The sequence below is a fragment of the Oryx dammah genome, unplaced genomic scaffold (assembly GCF_014754425.2).
Source record: "Oryx dammah isolate SB20612 unplaced genomic scaffold, SCBI_Odam_1.1 HiC_scaffold_24, whole genome shotgun sequence".
In the NCBI taxonomy this organism is placed as follows: Eukaryota; Metazoa; Chordata; class Mammalia; order Artiodactyla; family Bovidae; genus Oryx; species Oryx dammah.
Window position 1 is genome coordinate 14,880,826 of NW_024070208.1, and position 21,537 is coordinate 14,902,362.

The 21,537-nt window shown below is 39.1% G+C and overlaps 1 protein-coding gene across 2 annotated transcripts in view; it reads right to left on the reverse strand.

Moving 5' to 3' along the window:
- Window positions 1–21,537, reverse strand: part of TSC22D1 (TSC22 domain family member 1) — a 121,917-nt gene that overhangs the window by 38,476 nt on the left and 61,904 nt on the right. The gene's annotated exons all lie outside the window — the stretch shown is intronic.

Genomic DNA, 21,537 nt, shown 5'->3' on the forward strand with positions numbered 1-21,537 from the left:
GGAACATTCAAGAGGCTTCGCAAAGCAAAACTGAAACAAGCAGACAGGGAGGGCTGCGGAGAGGGAGGACTCAGGGAGAGGGAGGGCTCAGGGAGAGACAGAGAGAGATGGGGAGAGACGGAGAAACTTCCTGCCCAGCAGCTTCTCAATTCCCAAGAGGGCCCACGGTACTTCCTACAACTTACATCCAAGATATTCTACTCTAGCCTTACAAATATACCATTTTACTGGAGCAGACATGGGGGTGGGGTGGGAAATAAAGAGAAACACATAGTTCATTTGTTTTCTCCTACCCAATGCTACTTCAGAAGGTAGAATAGGACTGAGAAAATCAAAATGAAAGGATGTGATCATCAGCAAAACCTGGATGGTATCAATTATAAAACAGAAAGTAACCAGTAAATGTCCAAGTTGGAGCTTTCAGAAAATAGATTAAACTTTGAAAAATTCAGGAACATTTGCAATTAAAAATACAAGCAAAGGGATCAACATCACAGATTTCCTATTAAATTATGAGATTAAAATGAATATAGTATATCTCAAAACTCGTAGGATGTAACCAAAGTAACAGTCTTAAACATTAGAATAAAGACTAAACTGATATGAGGCTTTATCACAGAGGAGAAAACTTGGCAAAATCAACCCAAATAAAAGAAAGGAGATAACAAAGGTAATAGCAAAACCAATTTCAACAGAAAACATATATGAGAAGATCAACACGGCCAAAAATTGGCCCTGTGAAAAAGACTCTAAAATGTCAAACCCCCAATATGATTAAGAAAAAAAAGAGAAGGCAGAAATAAGCAAAATCAAGAGAGAAAAAGGAATACAGCCATCATTTTAAAAATACAGAACAGGCAAATTGCTAGAAAAACATTATTTACTGGAACAGACTGATGAAGAGATATGAAATCTGAACAGCCCATTATTGCCACTAAATAAAATTAAATCAATAGTGAAAAACCTTTTTATAAATAAAACTCCCAGGCTAGACAGCTTCACCATCAAGTCCTAGATATCATTCAGTGACCCAGCCCTGGGCGGTTCCTGCAACGGCCAAGAAAGGGTCAGCAACAGAAACCGCCAAAAGAGGCACTCCCTTGTGAACAGAACAGAACCTCAGTGTGGCCCAAAGAGATGGAGAAAATTAAAATTAATGCCATGTGGTTGACACTAGATAAGCCACAGGAGTCCATGTGAGAAACTCTGTTGCAGAAGGGGGCATCAGTGGATGAAGGCATAAAAAAGTTGAAATGTCACTGCTGACAGAATACATAAACTAGGTATCCTTCAAGATCTATTCAACTTTCTACTTCAGCAATTACATAAACTATAAACAAACTACAGAACAACTGGTGCAGTTTATTTCTAGGAATATAAGTACAGAAAAAAAATACACTCAAAATATCATAAAACAGAATGGTTAGTTCTAAATCAGTCCAAAACATACATTATTTGTCACTTGAAATAAACTTTGAATAACTGATGAAATGATCCTCCTTTTTTTGATTATCAAATAATAAACGGTGCAGTTTATAAAAACAGGGAGAAAGTGAAGTGAAAGTCACTCAGTCGCGTCCCATTCTTTGCAACCCCATGAACTACACAGCCCATGGAATTCTCCAGGCCGGAATACTGGAGTGGGTAGCCTTTCCCTTCTCCAGGGGATCTTCCCAACCCAGGGATCAAACCCAAGTCTTCCACATCACAGGCAGATTCTTTACCAGCTGAGCCACCAGGGAAACCTCCCCAAAACAGGGATGACGTGCTCTATTTTAAAAATCAAAGTGATGAAAATTATTAATTAGCCACATGATCTGACCCCTGACATAAACAAGAATAAATTATTTTAAACTTAAATAATCTTTTATACTGAAGCACAGCTTATTGAATCAAATTTTATGACTATTTTCAATATTTAGTAATTACAATTTACCTTAAAAATCATTTCTTTTTACATTTTCTTAAAGATTAAGAAAAGACTAGACTGTCGCAGTTATTGATTACAAATTTTAAGACTGTTATAATACTTAGATGTTCCTAGACAGAATATATTTAACAGTAAAATACCACAACTGCAAAAAAATAAGAATTCATTAAAGAGCACACCTTTTTATAATGGCTCCCTTCCATCTCAAGCACATCACATCTGTGTGAAATGCGTGCCCTGCCCTGTTCACTTCATTCCTAGTTAATGATACTGATCAACCTCTGGACTTCATCTCTAAGTTCCTTCCCGAAGTGAGTCTTTTCCTGAACACTCAGACCAGGTGAGGTGTCCCTGTGAAATGCTCTCATAGACCTGAATCAGTTCAGTTCAGTCGCTCAGCCGTGTCTGACTCTTTGCAACCCCGTGAACCACAGCATGCCAGGCCTCCCTGTCCATCATCAACTCCCAGAGTCCACCCAAACCCATGTTCACTGAGTCGGTGATGCCACCCAGCCACCTCATCCTCTGTGGTCCCCTTCTCCTCCTGCCCTGTCTTTCCCAGCAATAGGCATGAATACAGCTGTGGTACAGAATTTAATCGCCTGTATAACTGAAGACAGGACAGCGTGGCACACCTGTATGCCCCACGCATAGCGGACGCGGAGCACGGGTGCTTTTCTCACTGTTGCGCCTCCAGCAGCCAGCACTGGCGGGAGTTGGATGTGTGTGAAGCAGAGGGAAGAGGGGACTACGGAGAACACAGCAAGCGTCATTCTGGTTTTTAAATAAAGTCCTTATATAAAAGGTAAAAGAATTTCAACAGGTCCTTTGTGTAAGCTGGAACAGAACTTAAGATTGGAATTACTTTAAGTTGCTTAAATAGTTAAATCACAACATTCCCTCAGAGATGCCAGAAGTTTCCAGAATTCTTAAGTTTGAGGAAATTTTAAAATTTACATTTTAAATTTACATGAAAACATTTCACGTCTGCCACAGGAAAAATAATGTAAAAAATAATGTATGTACAAGCTGGATTTAGATAAGGCAGAGGAACCAGAGGTCAAATTACTAACATCCGATGGATCATACAGAAAGTTACAGAATTTCAGAAAAACATCTACTTCTGCTTCACAGACTACACAAAAGCCCTAGACTGTGTGGATCACAACAAACAGTGGAAAATTCGTAAAGAGATGGGAATACCGGACCACCTTACTTGCCTCCTGAGAAATCTGTATGCAGGTCAGGAAGCAACAATTAGAACTGTACGTGAAACAACAGACTGGTTCCAAACAGGAAAAGGAGTATATTAAGGCTGTATACTGTCACCTTGCTTATTTAACTTATATGCAGGGTACACCATGTGAAATGCCAGGCTGGATAAATCACAAGCTGGAATCAAGACTGCTGGGAGAAATATACAAACCTCAGATATGCAGATAATACCACCATTATGGCAGAAAGCAAAGAGGAACTAAAGAGCCTCTTGAAGAAAGTGAGAGTGAAAAAGCTGGCCTGAAACTCAACATTCAAAAAATGAACATCATGACATCTGGTCCATCACTTCATGGCAAACAGAAGGGCAAAAAGTGGAAACAATGACAGATTTTCTTTTCTTGGGCTCCAAAATCACTGTGGACAGTGACTGCAGCCAAATTAATAGACACCTGCTACTTGGAAGAAAAGCTAGGACAAACCTAGCGTATTAAAAAACAAACATTTTTGCCTACAAAGATCTGTATAGTCAAAGCTGTGTTTCCAGTAGCCATATATGGGTGTAAGAAGAGTTGGACCATAGAGAAAGCAGAGCACCAAAGAATTGATGCTTTCTAATCGTGGTGCTAGAGAAAACTTTAGAGTCCCTTGGACTGCAAGGAGATCCAGCCAGTTAATTCTAAAGGAAATCAATCCTGAATATTCTTTGCAAGGACTGATGCTGAAGCTGAAGCTCCAATACTTTGGCCACCTGATGTGAAGAACTGACTCACTGGAAAAGACTCTGATACTGGGAAAGATTGAGGGCAGGAGGAAAAGGGGATAATAAAGGATGAGATGGTTAGATGGCATCATCAACTCAATGAACATGAGTTTGAGCAAACTCCAGGAGATAGTAAAGGACAAGGAAGCCTGGTGTGCTGTAGTCCATGGAGTCACAAAGAGTCAGACGAAACTTAGTGACTGGAAAACAACAAAAGAAAACAATAAAAATAATATATAGACAATATTAGCACTATTGAGGAACTAGTATCCACACACTCTTCTCAGTACTTTATATATATAGTATCTCGTGTAATTCCCGTAAGAACTCTGTGCTGTGCTAAGTTGCTTCAGTCGTGTCTGACTCTTTGCGACCCCATGGACCCCACCAGGCTGCTCTGTCCATGGGATTCTCCAGGCAAGAGTACTGGAGTGGGTTGCCTTTTCCTTCTTCAGGGGATCTTCCTGACCCAGGGATTGAACCTGCGTCTCTTATGTCTCCTGCAGTGGCAGGTGGGTTCTTTACCACCAGCGCCACCTGGGAGCCTGTAAGAACTTAACTTTACCATGTCATAGGCAGGAAAACTGAAGCACGGAACGACCAGGAAACAGGCCCATATTCATAGGCCTGAGCAGATACTTTTTTGAGTAAGGTTTAGCATCTGACTCCTAGGAAAGCCTCTGTTCCTTAGATCTCAGCCTTTCCAGATGGTGCGGTGGTAAAGAACATGCCTGCCAACACAGGAAACCAGGAGACGTGGGTTTGATCCCTGGGTCGGGAAGATCCCCTAGAGGAAGAAATGACAACCCACTCCAGTTTTCTTGCCTAGAAAAACCCCGTGGATACAGGAGCCTGACCGGCTACAGTCCATGGGCTTGCAAAGAGCTGTACACGACTGAGGGACTAAACAACAACCGCCTTAGATCTTGTTTGAGAATTACTGACTCTTTTATCATACAGTTCTTAAAATCTGACTATCAGGCTTTCTGGGCTTCAACAGATTAAAAAAATTACATGAAAAGGGCAAACGGTTACCAGTTATACACAGTATCAAGAAGAGGTAACTTTTCTGTCTTGTGAGGCTGAGAGGTAAGTAGTCGCATCCATAAAGACAAGTCATGGCCCTGGACCTGAGCCTGAGTCATCCTCAAACAGTAACCATCTCAGAAGGTTAAAATAAGATTAGGCATCTAAAAGTCTGTCTCAGTTAGCCCGATACTTCTCTTATGTTAAACACTAGAACCACTGGAAAACCTACATGAATAAGTTGTAACCGTTTATAGAGTTTGGAACATGCCATCTTCTCATGTTATTTATTTAGAACTGAAATGGGAAAAGTTTACACCTCCAAGGCTGGCCCTGAAAGGATAATGGGGACAGTTTACTTTAAAAATGACAATAAATGGGAAGTACAGTATACATTTCACAAAAATGCAACTACTGAACCACTGCTGGAGAGCATCTAAGGAACAAAAATAATACTGAGCAATATTAAATGAGAAGAACTGGATAATAACATAAGACTCATAGGGAGTTTGAACTTCATTTTTTTAAACTGAAGCAATCAGAAGTGTGCAAGTTCTAGAAGGTATCGGTAACATATAAACAACTCTTTTAAACTGAGGAACTACAAAAGAAAACAACCTTAAAGTATTTCACTTTAATATAATCTTAGTATTTTGTAATATAACATCTGACCAACTCAAGATTAAAAGGCCTGTTGTTTCATGGTACGTTAGTGTTCTTTAGTGGCGCTTTCCTGGTGGCTCAGCTGGTAAAGAATCCGCCTGCAGTGCGGGAGACCTGGGTTCTTTGGCATAGGAGGGTGATGCTATTAAACAGTCCTTGGGATTTAGGGATTGTTGCTAAATGTATTTCTACATATAAAAATATTATCGTGTGAAAATATACAAGGGACTTGGGACATAAAGATTCTAGTGAAATAAACAGACATTGATCAAATAACTTTAACAAAGTAAATTCCACTGCTAAGGAAAGATACTAAAGGAGTAGTTACCCCAGGGCTGGCTGGTTACATACGATAAGAGCAGCAGCAGCAGCTGAGTTTAGGATGATTAGGGGTTTGGCTCATGCACAGAGTGTATCTTGGTCCTGTTAACTGAAAATACAGGAGGAGCATACCGTGTAAAGGGGTGATAACTGAGGAACGCAGCCTGGATGGGACACGCAAGGAGATGCGTTCACAGGGAAACTAAGGCCCGTCGAGCGCAGCCCCAGAATTTCTACAGAGGAGTACATCAGCAGCAGAAGGGGTTAGAGACACTTTTGAGGCTGAGTTTCCACACCAAACACACTACTTGTCCATGTTTCTGTGGTTTTCAGTTGCTTGTCTCACACAGATTGTATGTTCACACAGGGAAGCTTTCATGCGTTGACAGGTGGTGGAGGGTTTCCTGGGCTAAAGCCCACCTCCCTCTGCCCCCTGCACTACCAGAGGCTGACCTAGGATCCCACAGATAAAACTCAAGTGGAGACAGCCGATCATCACATCTGGGCAGGGTCCCCGCAGTGCAAAGAAAATCTGCAGCGTAAGAAGAAGAAAACCTTAGGCAGAACACAAGGAAACACCAACAGTTAAGAGGGCTGGGCAAGGAAAAATTTTAAAATAAATACATGAGACTCAAAAAGAGGTCAAGAGAGGAGAACTAGGAACCAAGGGAGGAGAACATCAGACAATGATGACAAAGACAAGAGACTGAAGGAGGTAAGACTGAAAAGCGTTTCTCAGACTTGAGACTGGACAGTTAGGAAGTCACTGGTCATGTGTGCAAAACGACAGTCTCAGAAACCTGTGCTATAAGGGGGTGAGGAAGAGGGAAGAGTCGGCCCACAGCCACATCAATGAATAGGGATCAGGAAGACACGGTCTGGGGTTCCGGGGTGGGCAGGGGGTGGATTGCTGATCCACACAAGTTGCCAGTAAAGAGGAAAAGATGAAAGATAACTGATAGCATCATTATGAAGTAAAGACCCAGAGGACACAGGAGGGAATTAGTTGTTTATAATTATGCACAGAAATTTAAACTAGAGTGTGACAAGAACACTGGTTTCAGCTGACGTTACTATTGTGATGCAGAGGCTTTCGTTCATTTGTTCAAGTATTTACAAGCACGTACCCAGTAGAGCTGTACACACACACACACACACACAAACACACTCACTATGTTTTCAGTGTTCATCAGTTACCACCACATACAACCCCTGCCCTACCTTGAAGACTTGGTCCATAATGCTGCTAAACAACGTGCAACTGGTTAAGTATTTCTATTAATCCATGAGTGGATTTTATCTTGTTTATGTCCTCTTAGAATATGCAAGGGGAGACAATTCCTAAACCAGTGATGGTGACTGATGATGGTGACGATGACGATAATGGTGACAATGACGATAATGGGAAGGGGGCAGGTCAGCTGGGTCCAGCAGAAAAAGGATTCCTCCTTTGAATTCCCCCCAAATATTTCCTGTATAATTTATTTAACAGTGATGCACACAGATTACATTATTCAAATTAAAAAGAAAACCTTTGTATATTTAGATCCTATCTCAATTAGACACCTCAAACATGTCACAATTTCTTTGTATCCCCTCAAACTCCATGTCTCTCAAACATAAAGATGCTTGAAGTGAAGTGAAGTCGCTCAGTCGTGTCTGACTCTTTGCAACCCCATGGACTGCAGCCTACCAGGTTCCTCCGTCCATGGGATTTTCCAGGCAAGACTACTGGAGTGGGTTGCCATTGCCTTCTCCAGGGGATCTTCCCGACCCAGGGATCGAACCCGGGTCTCCCGCACTGTAGGCAGACGCTTTACCATCTGAGCTACCAGGGAAGCAAATCTCTTATTTTAGCATAAATAATGCAAAGAAAAATTAGAGGAATAGGTTCATGTTAGCAAACTTGTAGTAGGTTGTTTTTGAAAGGGAGAATGAACATTTATTGTCTGCTAGTCCACAAAAAGGAAATGAATAATGGTTCCATATATACACGGAATCATTTAATCCTCATAACACCCTCCCCCCATTTGTCAGAAGAAGAAACTGAGTTTTTTAGAGAGGTTAAATAGTTTACTGCAGGTTACACTGCTAGTAACTGAAGGTCCAGGACCAGAGATCCAAAAGGCCTTGTTACTTTCCACCCAACCACACAGCATCCTCCATTATAAATGATGTGCAGAAACAGTAAACATTTTGAACATTTGTATTCTTAGGCAGCAAGTTTTATTCAAACATTACAGGGTTTTTTTTTTAAAGGTATTAGTTATTAAGATAAAAAAATATTTGTTGAAACATTATATTTACTTTAAATATATAATCAGTGATAAAAATATTAATGACAAATAATGCTAACAACTAGTATTTATTATTATAAGGTGCCAGAAGCTATGCTTTGTGCTTTAGAAGGTATATCTTATTTATGCTCTACAGTAATCTCGAGATATGTAGTGTTACTGATATTCTCATTTACAAATGAGAAAACTGAGACTCAGAGAAGTTAACGGTCTCAAGATCGTAAGTGGCAAAGTAAATAGTATTACTGGAACCTATTTTTGTAATGTGCTTTCCAGTAACAAACTCCAAGAAAATTAATATATTATTTAAACACAGCTTTTCCTCTAAATGACAAATACACTCAATACTGTGCTATGCAGATTTGGACATTCATTATAAAACAAACAACATATGGAAACATAGTATTCCATGGATAGTCCTTCAACTACAAATGGCACATTGAATTTAAAATCTGAGTTTTAATCCTCCAGTCTTTTTATAGCAATGGCCAATCAATCAGTAAACTTTAAACCAAAGATGCTATACGGAAAGCTAGAATAACCAGCTAGCTTCCTTTTAAAATCCTTAACTGTTAAGAATATTATAGGAAATTTGCTACTGTTACTTTGATGAGAATTATGAGCAAGATCTCCAAAAACTGGTCAACTCTGAACAAATAATATCATCTAAATATTCCCAAACATCCAGAGTTTACAGAGTGGTCAACTAAATGAGGATACCTACAGTAATAGGTAGGACTTAATAGGTAGGGGCTGGGAAAAATCCAAGTATACACAAAGAGACTATTCTTACTCAACAGTAGATGGCGCTAATACATCGTATTCTTTTTTTTTTTTTTCAAATAGCGTCCATTCCCTTCTAGGAGAATATTTTTATATAGACAACCCAGGTAAATTTAAATTAAGTATGATTCTATATTTTAATTTCTAATCTAATTGTTTAAACCCGAACACACAGGCATCTTATACACAAATCTGGACAATTTTAAAAAATGTATTGCTTTAATATACGATTAAAATTTATAAACTTTGTTAACAAATTTAACAGATACACTATCACAAAATTTGAAAAACTGAGAAAAAATAACAGATAAAAGAAACTCAAAAATAGTATGTGAATGTTTTGAGGTTAGAGTAGCCAGAAAGTGAAATTACTTTTACAGTCAACCAACCATAGGAATGTTCAAACAAACAGCCCTCTTAAAACCTCTAGTATTTGCAATAATCACTTTTCCTATCTCTTCACGAAATCCTTTAAAACTCTGGAGAATATTCTAACTTCCTTGACAGGAAAGGGAATATAGTTCTTCCCCACCCCTTCACATACTAGCCTACCTTTTATACATCATAAAAGACAACAGAGGATGAGATGGTTGGATGGCATCACCGACTCAATGGACATGAGTTGGAGCAAACTCCAGAAGATAGTGAAGGACAAGGAACCCTGGAATGCTGCAATCCAAGGGGTCACAGAGAGTTAGACACGGCTGAGAATTGAACAATAATAGTGCCAACCCAATGGTAAATAATGTCTCTGAATGTTGGCCATACATAGGTATGTAAAAAGTTATTTTAATTAGCCTGGAAGAGATAAAATGCACAGTTACTTATTATTACCTGCCATGTTAGTCTAGAACGGGAGCTGGGATAGGGGAAGACAGGGAATGACAGAAATTATTTTAAGTACAAATCACGCTCATGATAAATATATTAAATGATTTGTGGCGTAAGATAGCGGTCTCAAACCTGCGAGGAAATCTAGTTCTACACCTTGATGCAACACCAAACAGTACAGCACTATTTTTAGTTGAGGGGCTCTGGCACGTGAGCATCAAGGTACACAGGCGGTTATTCAGTCTGCCCACTGACCTGCATTAGCATGGCTGATTATCACAGGGTATCTTAAATGAGACCAGAATTGCAGACAATACCTGAGTGCTTGTGTCTTGACTCCTAGTCCCAACATTTACATACTGTGATACCCCAGGAAGTCATTTAAATCATTTTCAAACTCAACTTCCTCATTTATAAAATGGAAGTATATAAATCCCATTTATAATGTAAGTATAAAATGGGAGTAGAATGAGAACTAAAAAATAAAAGCTATGTAGAATACACAGCATGAGTGACATACAAAGATACAGAGAACGTAAGACTGCATTTTCCTTCTAGCATATTACAGAAACAGTAAAGAGCAGGCAGAAATAATAATAAAATCACTTCATCAAGGCAATAATCAGAAAATAAGGCTTTAAAACACTGAAATCCAGACAACCTGCCCTCTTATCAGCAAAAACTGATAAAGTAGGAGTTTCTGAAAAATGGGCACATAGTATAAGCAAATAAAGCCTTAAAGTCATAAATAATAATAGTATAACTAGTGACTCCAGCTACAAACCTAAGGGCAGTCCCCATACATATGTGTACAGAAATTCCTGTTAGTCATATTTCAATCTTTAAATGTATAGCAATCCTGTATATAACCTAATGCCAACTGTGTACATAGTTATTAAGACACTTTTTAGTAAGATTATTTTTATTGAGCCCACACATATTAAATATTAGATTTATTACATTTTTCATTAGAAAGACATTTCAAAAATGTCCTACTATTGCAGAAAGAACAAATGACTAGGATAACTCTCAACCTAGAACTGGGTACCCAAGACCTTTCAAGAGTTAGAGTTAAATAAAGTCCATTTCAGATAAACACAAAATAAAAATTTGTCACCATTTAACATTCACTAAAGAAACTCCCCAAAAATATTCCTTTAGGGAAAAGAAAAATGCTCCCTTTAAAAGGTCTGAGTTACAAGAAGGAACAGTAAGCAAAGAAGCTGGTAGACATGTACATAATACTAAACAAACACTGTCTACTGTAATAATAAATAATATTTAATTATTATTTAGATAATAAATAATAATGTCAATGTCTGCATAAATAATAATGTCAAATTTATGGAACTTTAAAAAATGAAATTAAAATGGTCAATAACAATGTCTGACTAGTATAAACTAGAAGAATGTAAGTAGAATATATAGCTCTCAAACCCAAATGGGGGAAAAAAAACCTCTCCCCACACACAGCAAAATGCTACTATACAGTATTTACAAGAGACACAGTAAAATATAAGGGCATGGAAATACTAAAAGATGGAAAGTGGAAAAAAGAGACATCATTGGCAATATCAACTCAAGAAAGCTGGAACGACCTTATTAAAATAACACAAAATAGATCTAAGCAAAAGGCATCATTAGGGATAAAAAGAATCAAGACATAATAGCTTCAATGCACCAGAAATGCACAAGAATTCTCCTCTGTATTCACCGAATACATATAAATCTATAAAGCAAAAATGATAGAATCATAAGGGAGAATACGTCAAATCCCCTCTCTTTACAATATTTAGATCAAGCAGACAAAATTAGTTAAGGTATTAAACATCTGCAGCTGCTGCTGCTAAGTCACTTCAGTCGTGTCCGACTCTGAGCGGCCCCACAGATGGCAGCCCACCAGGCTCCCCTGTCCCTGGGATTCTCCAGGCAAGAACACTGGAGTGGGTAAAAGCAATGAAATAACTTGACTCAATGGACACAAAGAGAATTCCCAACTTCACAGTTAAAGAACACACATCCTCTACAAACATCCATGGAATATCTACATAAACTGTTCATGCGCTAAACCACAAGGCAAGACTAAACAAATTTCAAAGAATCTGTATCACACAACCAAGTTTGTAGATCACCATGCATAATTCATTTATACATAATTTGCTAACAAAAATGATAAAAATATAAAAGCACCTACATTTTAAAGCACTCCTAGATCATTTCTGCGTCAAAAATAAAATATAGTGATGATTTAAAACACTTAGTGGTTAAGACTCCATGCGCCCAATGCAGGAGGCCTGGGTTCGATCTTTGGTCGGGAAGCTAGATCCCATATACCACAGCTAAGACCCAGCATGGCCAAATAAATAAAAACAATTCAAATGAAAAGAAAATGTAGACTTGTAAGATATGCTGCCAAAGTAATAACCTGGAAGAAATTTTATAGCCTTAAATGCTTACAACGTTAGAGAAGAAAACTTGAAAATTAAGAGCTATTCTAAATTTAAGAATAGAAATTTCAACTTAATAGAATAGGAACTAAAATAAGCCTAAAGGCAGAGAGAAACAGACAATGAATATAAAACAAAAATTCATAAAACTTTAAAACAAGATACAATTCTTACACGTTTGGTTCTTTGAAAGGCTAATAAAACAGGTCCGTGGACAAAGGAGCCTGGCAGGCTACAGTCCAGGGGGTTGCAAAGAGTCAGACACGACTGAGTGACTATAACTCACTCACTCACTGAAAACATTAATGAAGAAAATGGGATACAAATATAAATAGCATGAGGAATTAAAGGATATAATCAAAAATTAAAATAATTAGAATATTATAAAATTTGAGGCAGCACTAAGAAACATCCAACCTAGAACCTTTTACATGTAAATTTCTATCAAACAGCCAAGGTACAGAAGATGATACTCTTACAAAATAAATCTAGTAGTGAATAAAAAGATATCATGACCAAGTTGGGCTTATTCTAGCAATAAAAGACTGGCTAATCATTAGAACATCTTTAAATTGTATTTATCACCTTAAAAATTAAAAGAAAAAGATTATCTCAAGTAAGATTAAAAAGATTGACAAAATTTAATAAAACTTAGTAACTAAAAATGTAGAAAGCTTCCTTAACCATATATAAGATATCTATCCAGACCTACAGACCATATCCTTCTTAACAGTGAAATGTCAGAAGCATTTGTTTCTAAGTTACGAACAAGTCTGCCAGTATTAGCACTCTACTAGAAATTCTAGTCCGATATTCACCAATACAGTAGCCACTAGCCACATGCAACTATGAGCACTTGAAATACAGCTAATCCAAACTGAGACGTGCTACAAATATTAAACATATACTAGCTTATGAAGATTCGGTAACTCCAAAAAGTTAAATATCTCATTAATAATTTTATACTGATTACATTCTGAAATAACAATATTAGATTAAATAAACATATTATTCAAATTAGTTGCACCTGTTTCTTTACATTTTTAATGTGACTACTACAAAACCTACATACCTTATATCTATTAGAATGGCTATCAGCAAGAAAGACGAGATACAACATGTTGGCAAAGATGTCTAAAAAAGGGAATGCTTGTGCATTTTGGTAGGAATGTAAACTGGTGTAGCCACTGTGGCAAATAGTACAGAGATTACTCAAAAAATTAAAGATACAGCTACCATACGACCCAGCCATTCTACTTCTAGATATTTAAAAACATGAAATCAAAAAGATACTGGCACCCCTGTGTTATTTGGATTTATGACAAAGACAGATTTGCAAAGAAGAAAAAGGATGGTCTTTTCAAACATTAGTACTGAGCTAATTAGCTGCCCCTATATGGAAAAACTTAATCTCTATCACAAACCATATTTTTTAAAAAAATTAAATAAGATTGACTATAGCTCTAAATGTTAACAGTTTCTAGAAAATAACATAGAAGAGTATCTTGGTGATAAGCAAAAATTTCTTAAATAGAACGCAAAAGCATTAACTACAAAGAGAAAAATAAACAAACTGAACTACATCAAAATTGGGAAAGACATCAATAAAAGAATGAAAAGACACACTGCATTGTGAGAGGAGATATTTGTAATACATCAAACAGCTTATTTCAGGAATATTTAAAGAACTTCTAAAATCAATAAGAAAAAGACAGCTTAACAGAAAAAATAGACAAGAGACTTGAACAGATATTTTACAAAATAATATATCCAAATAGCATGGCTGTCTGCTTTCCATCTATGCTCAATCTCACTGTCCATAAGGGAAATGCAATTTAAAACCACAACGAGGTAACATTACACACCCACCAAGGTGGCTAAAATTAGAAAGACTGAGGAACAGATTTAAATGGGATGGATGGAGTCAGAAGCAAATAGAGCACTCATACATAGCTGGTCGATGTGCAAATAGGAAACTTGGTAATATCTACCAGAAATCAACATACACAAACCAACCAGCAATTTTACTCCTAGGACTACCCCCAACAGAAATGCAAAGATATGTGCACCAAAAGGATATACATGGGAACGTTTATAGCTGAATAGTCATGAAGTCTCCAAAGAAAAACTATCTAAAGTCTATCCATAGAAAAATACAATGTCATATACAATGAAATACTACATAGTTAACGACAATCAGCAAATTTCTGTTAAACTCAACAAGGATGAATCTCACAAATACAACTAGAAGTAAATGCATATATAGCATATAATTTCACTTATATAAAGTTTGAAATGGACAAAAGTTAACTGACACTAGACTAGTATCTTTACCTAGATGAATGAGGGTAGTAATTAGGAGGTAGTTTGAAAGGGGATTCTAGAATGCTGGTAATGTACTCAATTTCAAACCACAATGAACTAATATTTTCATGCACTGTATTAGCAAAATTGAAAAGGTTTGTAATATCAAATTACAATCGGTGAGCTTTTTATGCACAGCTGGTGGGAGGGCAAATTGGAACAATCGTTGTGCAAAGTCCCTTTACAAGCTGAACACGTGTCTCTTCCATGATTGGGACACTCCATTCCAGCTGGAAATACTATACAGGTCTGGGCATATATGTAAAAAAATGTTCATAACATCCCTGTCCACGCTGACAAAAAAAAACAAAGACAAAAACAAAACACAACTGGAAACAACCCTAAAACAACGCGGAGCAAGAGAAAACTATATAAACTGTGGGCTTTCACACATCTAAGTTTCATGTATTCATGAAAATGAACAATGCACAGTTATACATGGATACTCTTAAAACAACACTGAGTGAAACACCTAATCTATATAAGACTCCCCACAGGATTCCATTTTTTATAAGGCTCCTAAAACAAACAAAACTAACAACACATTGTTTAGGGAAAGGACCTATCTAGATAAGCTGATGTGGGATCTATTTTGATGTAAAACACAGGGGGAAGTGGATGCTGGGGGGAGGGTTAAGGGATAAAAAATAGCTTCAAAGACACTCTAAGGTGTTATTCCCTGGTGGCTCAGCAGTAAAGAATCTGCCTACAATGCAGGAGGCAGAGGCAAGGCAAAGTCGCTCAGTCGTGTCCGACTCTTTGCAACCCCATGGACTGTAGCCTACCAGGCTCCTCTGTCCATGGGATTTTCCAGGCAATAGTACTGGAGTGGATTGCCATTTCCTTCTTCAGGGGATCTTCCCGACCCAGGGATCGAACCCAGGTCTTCCGCGTTGTAGACAGACGCTTTACCATCTGAGCCATGCAGGAGAAGCAGGTTCAATCCCTGAGTCAGGAAGATCCCCTGGCAACCCAATCCAGTATTCTTGCCTGGAGAATCCCATGGACAGAGGAGCCTGGCAGGCTACAGTCCATGGGGTTGCAAAGAGTCGGACTCAACTTAGTAACTAAACAACAATAAAGTAGATTCACAGCTGTTTATTTTATTTCATAATTAGCTTAAAGGTTATGTAATTCTTTTACATGACTTCCAGATCCAATGACCAAAAGAACTTAAAATATGAAAATATGAGTTCCATTTCATTTCCCTTGAAAACTGCTCAAGAGATATACTCTCACTGGGTAGCTATCTACATCCAATATTTCTCAGGTACGCTTTACCTCTCCCATCAAACATATTCCTCAAAAGGCCACCTGTGGTTGCAGTAGCAGCAAATATAGCAAAGTAGGTGGTTCCGAGGGCACGTCCCTCCAAGAACCACGCTCCAAAATGAGCAAAACAAACAGAATCAACTTTGTAGGGGTTCTGGAAAGTAGTCAAAGGTTTATAAGCAACCAAGCAAATAGTGAACCATAAGGGGAAACACAAAAACGGTAGGTAAGCTTGGCACCATTTCTACTTGCCCACCAACTCCCTGGCTCTGCTGCGGTCTTGATGACGGAGGCCTTCATTCACAGTGGGGGACACCAGCCCCTGGTGGCACTGGGAGCAGAGCAGACCTTGTTCTCAAAGAATCATGTCTGTGTTGACCTATCTGTGGCCAACGTGAAAGACCAACTGACATTCACTCACTCCAGGTGGAAAAGTAGCTAAGTAGAGGGCATTCCTAGAAAACACAAAAAGATTACAGGGAAGGTGCACAAAAGATACCCTGACAGCCCGGGGAGAGAGACGCTATGGAAAATTAGTACACCGGAAAGCTACCATTACACTGGGCAATCAGAAAGCCAGCATGCACACCCGGGACAGGATGTGAGAAGATCCTGAAATGTTACTCCTGGCAGATCTTGAGGTTCAGTGCATGAGGAAGGAAAGGCTAAGGGAGAACTATAAATAGCCTAGCTCAGCTTTAAAGGCTGTCCCAATGGAGGGCCAATCTACAAAGAGTGGGAGAGTTGGGGTTATTTAGCAGGGGAGGTGGGGTGCGTCCAGACATTCAAGGCAATCTCTGCCAAAACACTGATGTTGCTGCTGCTAAGTCGCTTCAGACGTGTCCGACTCTGTGCGACCCCAGAGATGGCAGCCCGCCAAGCTCCACCATCCCTGGGATTCTCCAGGCAAGAACACTGGAGTGGGTTGCCATTTCCTTCTCCAATGCATGAAAGTGAAAGTGAAGTCACTCAGTCATGTCCGACTGTTCGCGACCCCATGGACTGCAGCCTACCAGGCTCCTCTGTCCATGGGATTTTCCAGGCAAGAGTACTGGAGTGGGGTGCCATTGCCTTCTCTGCTGCCAAAACACTAGCTGACCTCAAATGAATGCAATAGACACTTCAGAGATCACCTACAGCAAAGATACCAAAATAAACCCATACAACTCTCACCAACTGATTTTAGAAAGGGGTGCCTTCTTCAACAGGGGAAGAACAGTCTTCAATAAATGGTGCTGGTACATTGGATACTGACATGCAAATGAATAAAGCTAGACTTCTATTCATACCATCGACAAATTCAAAATAGACCAATGATCAAAATACAGGAGCTGAAACTAAAAAATTTCTGGAGCAAAACACAGAATAAGATGCCATGACCTGGGGTTTGGCAACAGATTCTTAGATATAACACACTGAAAAGCACAACCAACAACAGCAAAAATAGGTAAGTTGGACTTGGTCAAAATTAAAACCTTTGTGGATCAAAGCACACTATCACGAATGTGAAAAGACAGCCTACAGAATGGGGGAAAATACTTGTGATTAACACTATCCAATAAGGGTCTAGTATATATTGAATAGACCTTTGGGGTATATACCTAAGAGTGGAATTAAGACATACTGATGGTTACTACGCACATGAAAGATGGTTAACATCTTTTAGTCACTAGGACAATGCAAATCAAAACCACAGTAAGGTACCACTTCACACCCACTGCTGCTGCTGCTAAGTCACTTCAGTCGTGTCCGACTCTGTGGGACCACACAGACGGCAGCCCAACAGGCTCCCCCGTCCCTGGGATTCTCCAGGCAAGAACACTGGAGTGGGTTGCCATTTCCTTCTCCAATGCATGAAAGTGAAAAGTGAAAGTGAAGTCGCTCAGTCATGTCCGACCCTCAGTGATCCCATGGACTGCAGTCTTCCAGGCTCCTCCATCCATGGGATTTTCCAAGCACTAGGATGGCTATAATTAAAAGTATAGAAAATAAGTCATGGTGAGGATGTAGAGAAATCAGAACACGTGTACCTTGCTGGTGGGAATGTGAAATGGAGTCGCAACGGTGGAAAATGGTTGGGTGGTTTCTCAAAACTTAAAAACCACATGACCCAGCAATCCCATTCTTAGGTACACATCCAAAAGAACTGAAGACGTGTACTCAAATACTTACACTAACATGCACTATTCACAAGAGCCAAAAGGTAGCAACAGTCCAATGTTCAGGAATAGATGAATAGACAAAATGTGGCACAGACACCCAAGGGACCCACTTCAGCCATAAAAACAGTACTGATTCATGCTATAACGTGGGTGAGCCTGGGAATCATTACACCAAGTAGCCAAACAAAAGAGGTCACATGTTGTATGATGCCGTTCATATGAAATACTCACAGCAGGTAAATCCATAGAAACAGAAAGTAGATTGGTGGTTGCTGGGGCCTGAGAGCAGAGGCCAATGGCAAGCACTGCTCACTAGGTATGAAGTTTTCTTTTGGGGTGATAAAAATGTTTTAGAATTTCACAAGTTATACAACACTGAATATACTTAATATCACATTTCAGCAGTAAATAGTTAATTTGTTTTAAGATAGTTCAACTCACCTCTTCTCTAAAGTGCTGCCAGGTCCATCTTTCCAAAATGCAAATCTAATCATCTAATTTTTCTACCCAAAATCCTCCCATAGTTTCCCTATAGTTTTTAGGATAAAGTGAAGGTCCTTATCTTAGCACAACAGGTCTTCCCTATTGTAGCCCCCTCCTAGGCAGACACGACTGAGTGACTGGACAACAGTCTAGCCCTCTGGCCTCATCTCCTGCTGTCCCTTGCCTTTTGGTGGTGGTGGTGGTGGTCAGCTGCTAGTCACTAGTCTATCCAATTCTTTGACACCCTATAGACTACAGCATGCAAGGCTTCCCTGTCCTTCACTATCTCTGGGAGTTTACTCAGATTCACGTCCATTGAGTCGGTGATGTTATCTAACCATCTCATTCTCTGCCGCCCCCTTCTGCTTTTGCCTTCAATCTTTCCCAGCATCAGGGTCTTTTCCAGCAAGTCAGCTCTTTGTATCAGGTGGCCAAAGTACAGGAGCTTCAGCGTCAGTTCTTTCCCAATTACACTCTTATTTCCCAATTACACTTCTGCTGAAGGGGTCTGTGCTTTTCTAACTGGGAAATCCTTTCCCAAGTAACTTCCCTCAAAATTCAACTAAAATGTCTCATCCTCTAGAAAGGGTTATTTCACTGTTTCACAGCATATTTTTGAAGCATTTATCAGAGCACTTACCACTTGCCTGCTTTCCTATAGACGAGATAACCCTCGACCAGACTCTGAGGGCAGGGGCCGTGACTTTATCATATTTATATCCCAGGTACCTCACTTAGCGAATGCTCATGCATTTAGTCCTTTACTTGGTCAGACAGAAAATAATTCACAGCTTTGCTCACCCGTTGCTACTTGGTCGTTAGGTCTTCATGGCTGGCCAGTATCTGAGGGAATAATTAGCAACTTGTTTGTGCAATGTTTCTGCCTCGTAATCCATCCTCAAACTAATTAAAACAAGAGCTTCTGAGTTGATTAATGCATTTAATACACGAAGAAATATTTTCTAATCCTCCTTATTAAAAAAAGAAAAAACTGCTCTAAATTAATCTAAGGAAATGTAAATCTTTTTCTTATTAAATAAGGCCACAGTCAAGGTAAAATCCCTTAATTAGTTCTGAGATGAAAAACCTAAATATAAAAATCTAACTAACAGAACAGTTCTCTCCCTCACTGGAAATACAGTTCGGCTTGGGCCTGTGGAGTTGGACGTCGGTTTCACTCACTCTGGCATCACGGGCTAGCAGCTCCCCGGGCACACTGCCACGCTCTTAGCCTCAGCAAATCATCTGGATGCCATTAGATACTATGCTAGAAACTAAATGCTTGCATAGTATTTTTCAAAGAAGGTATTTTCTTTTTACTTGTTTCTGTTGAAAACACTTGTTATCTAAGACTGTTTCAACATTCTGAATTTGAAGGTACCCAGGGTGAGCAGGGCTGTACCTCTAGACTGCCTTAATAATTAGGTATAAACTGATATTTTGAAATATCTATAATTTACAAATACTTCCCCAAAAATTGTACTTGCATGACAAACTACAGTTCTGTGTTTTCATTGGTAATGGGGTTAGTTTTACTCTAACTGTTCTAATTCAATCGAATTCTGTCCACTTAACATCTGTAGATTTCCGACCCTGGAAAGAATGAAACACTGCCGTTAACTAACTTACTTTCTTATGATCAAGACTGACTTTACCTAGAGCTATTTCTGCTGACCCATAACATGTTCCCTATTTTCATCATTTTATAAAATCCCAGAAAAGACTTTGGGAAAATATTTTCTCAATGCCAACAAGTCTTGTGTTTTGCCTAATTAGCTCATTTGTTTTATATCGTACAGAGTTGGAATTAGCAATTACTATTTCCATCTTTAGATAGGCAGCTAGAAAGCCCTCAGTTAATTTATGCCCCACTTCTAGACTTCTGTGTATGTTGTCTGGGTCACATTTTCATTCTGAGCCCCATCTTATCCTTTCTAAATGTGTATACTTTTATAATTCTGTCATGCTGGGTATATTTTTGTAAGCTTCCTTTAACTCCTTATGGAATATACTGTTAGGAAAACTTTACATACCACTTGACTAATTATCAGCCAGTCTGTCTCTGGGCTTCCAAATGTTATAGGAGCCAGACTTAATCATACTTATTTCACAGCTTTTTGGCAACCCACATACACATTCTTGTTTGATTATACATCCATACTCCACATAAACCATTCTATATTTTGTTTTTCATTTTTTGGAGCCATTGCAATTTATCTCACTATCAACAAGCAACATCTCCACCTAAATCTCAGAGGTGATAGAGACAATCAACTAAATTCCCTCACTGTCCTCCTCAGACTGCATCTTAAGAATGTGTAAATTATAATCACAACCAAAAGAAAGAAGAGGCTTCCCTCTGGGTTCTTAATGCTAAAACCTGCTCAGTATTTCCCTATGGCCTTACTTTATCTCATATACTTAATGGCGTCTCCTCTGCTGGCTTCTTCCTTTGCCAGAAAAGTTTTATTAAACAACATCTCACCCTCTGCCACTGTTCTGCTTTAGGCAGTACCTAAAGTTCTGGTTCTTGCCTGGAGAATCCCAGGGACAGGGGAGCCTGGTAGGCTGCCGTCCCTGGGGTCGCAGAGTCGGACACGACTGAAGCGACTTAGCAGCAGCAGCAGCAGTGGTTCCTGCAATGAGAACCTAGAAGGGATGAGGATATGGAACTAGAAGCAGTGGGGTGGGGACCCAACCACGGGGAGCAATGGAAAATTTACCAGAAGGAAAACAGATGAAACCCTGACAGGCAACAGGTAATAATAAGGCAAGAGATTAGTCTTAGGGAGTCTCAGTATCATTTAAGAGATGCCTCAGCAGATGGGACACTGCAAATGTCACACATCAGAGAGAATCAGCCTCTGAGTTTCACGAAGAGGCCTAGAGTTATCAAACTACTCTGCAAAGAGAAATAAAAGTAGCCCAGGTACACAAAGTGGGGTGGAGGCGGGGAACTGATCACTGGAACAAAGCAGTA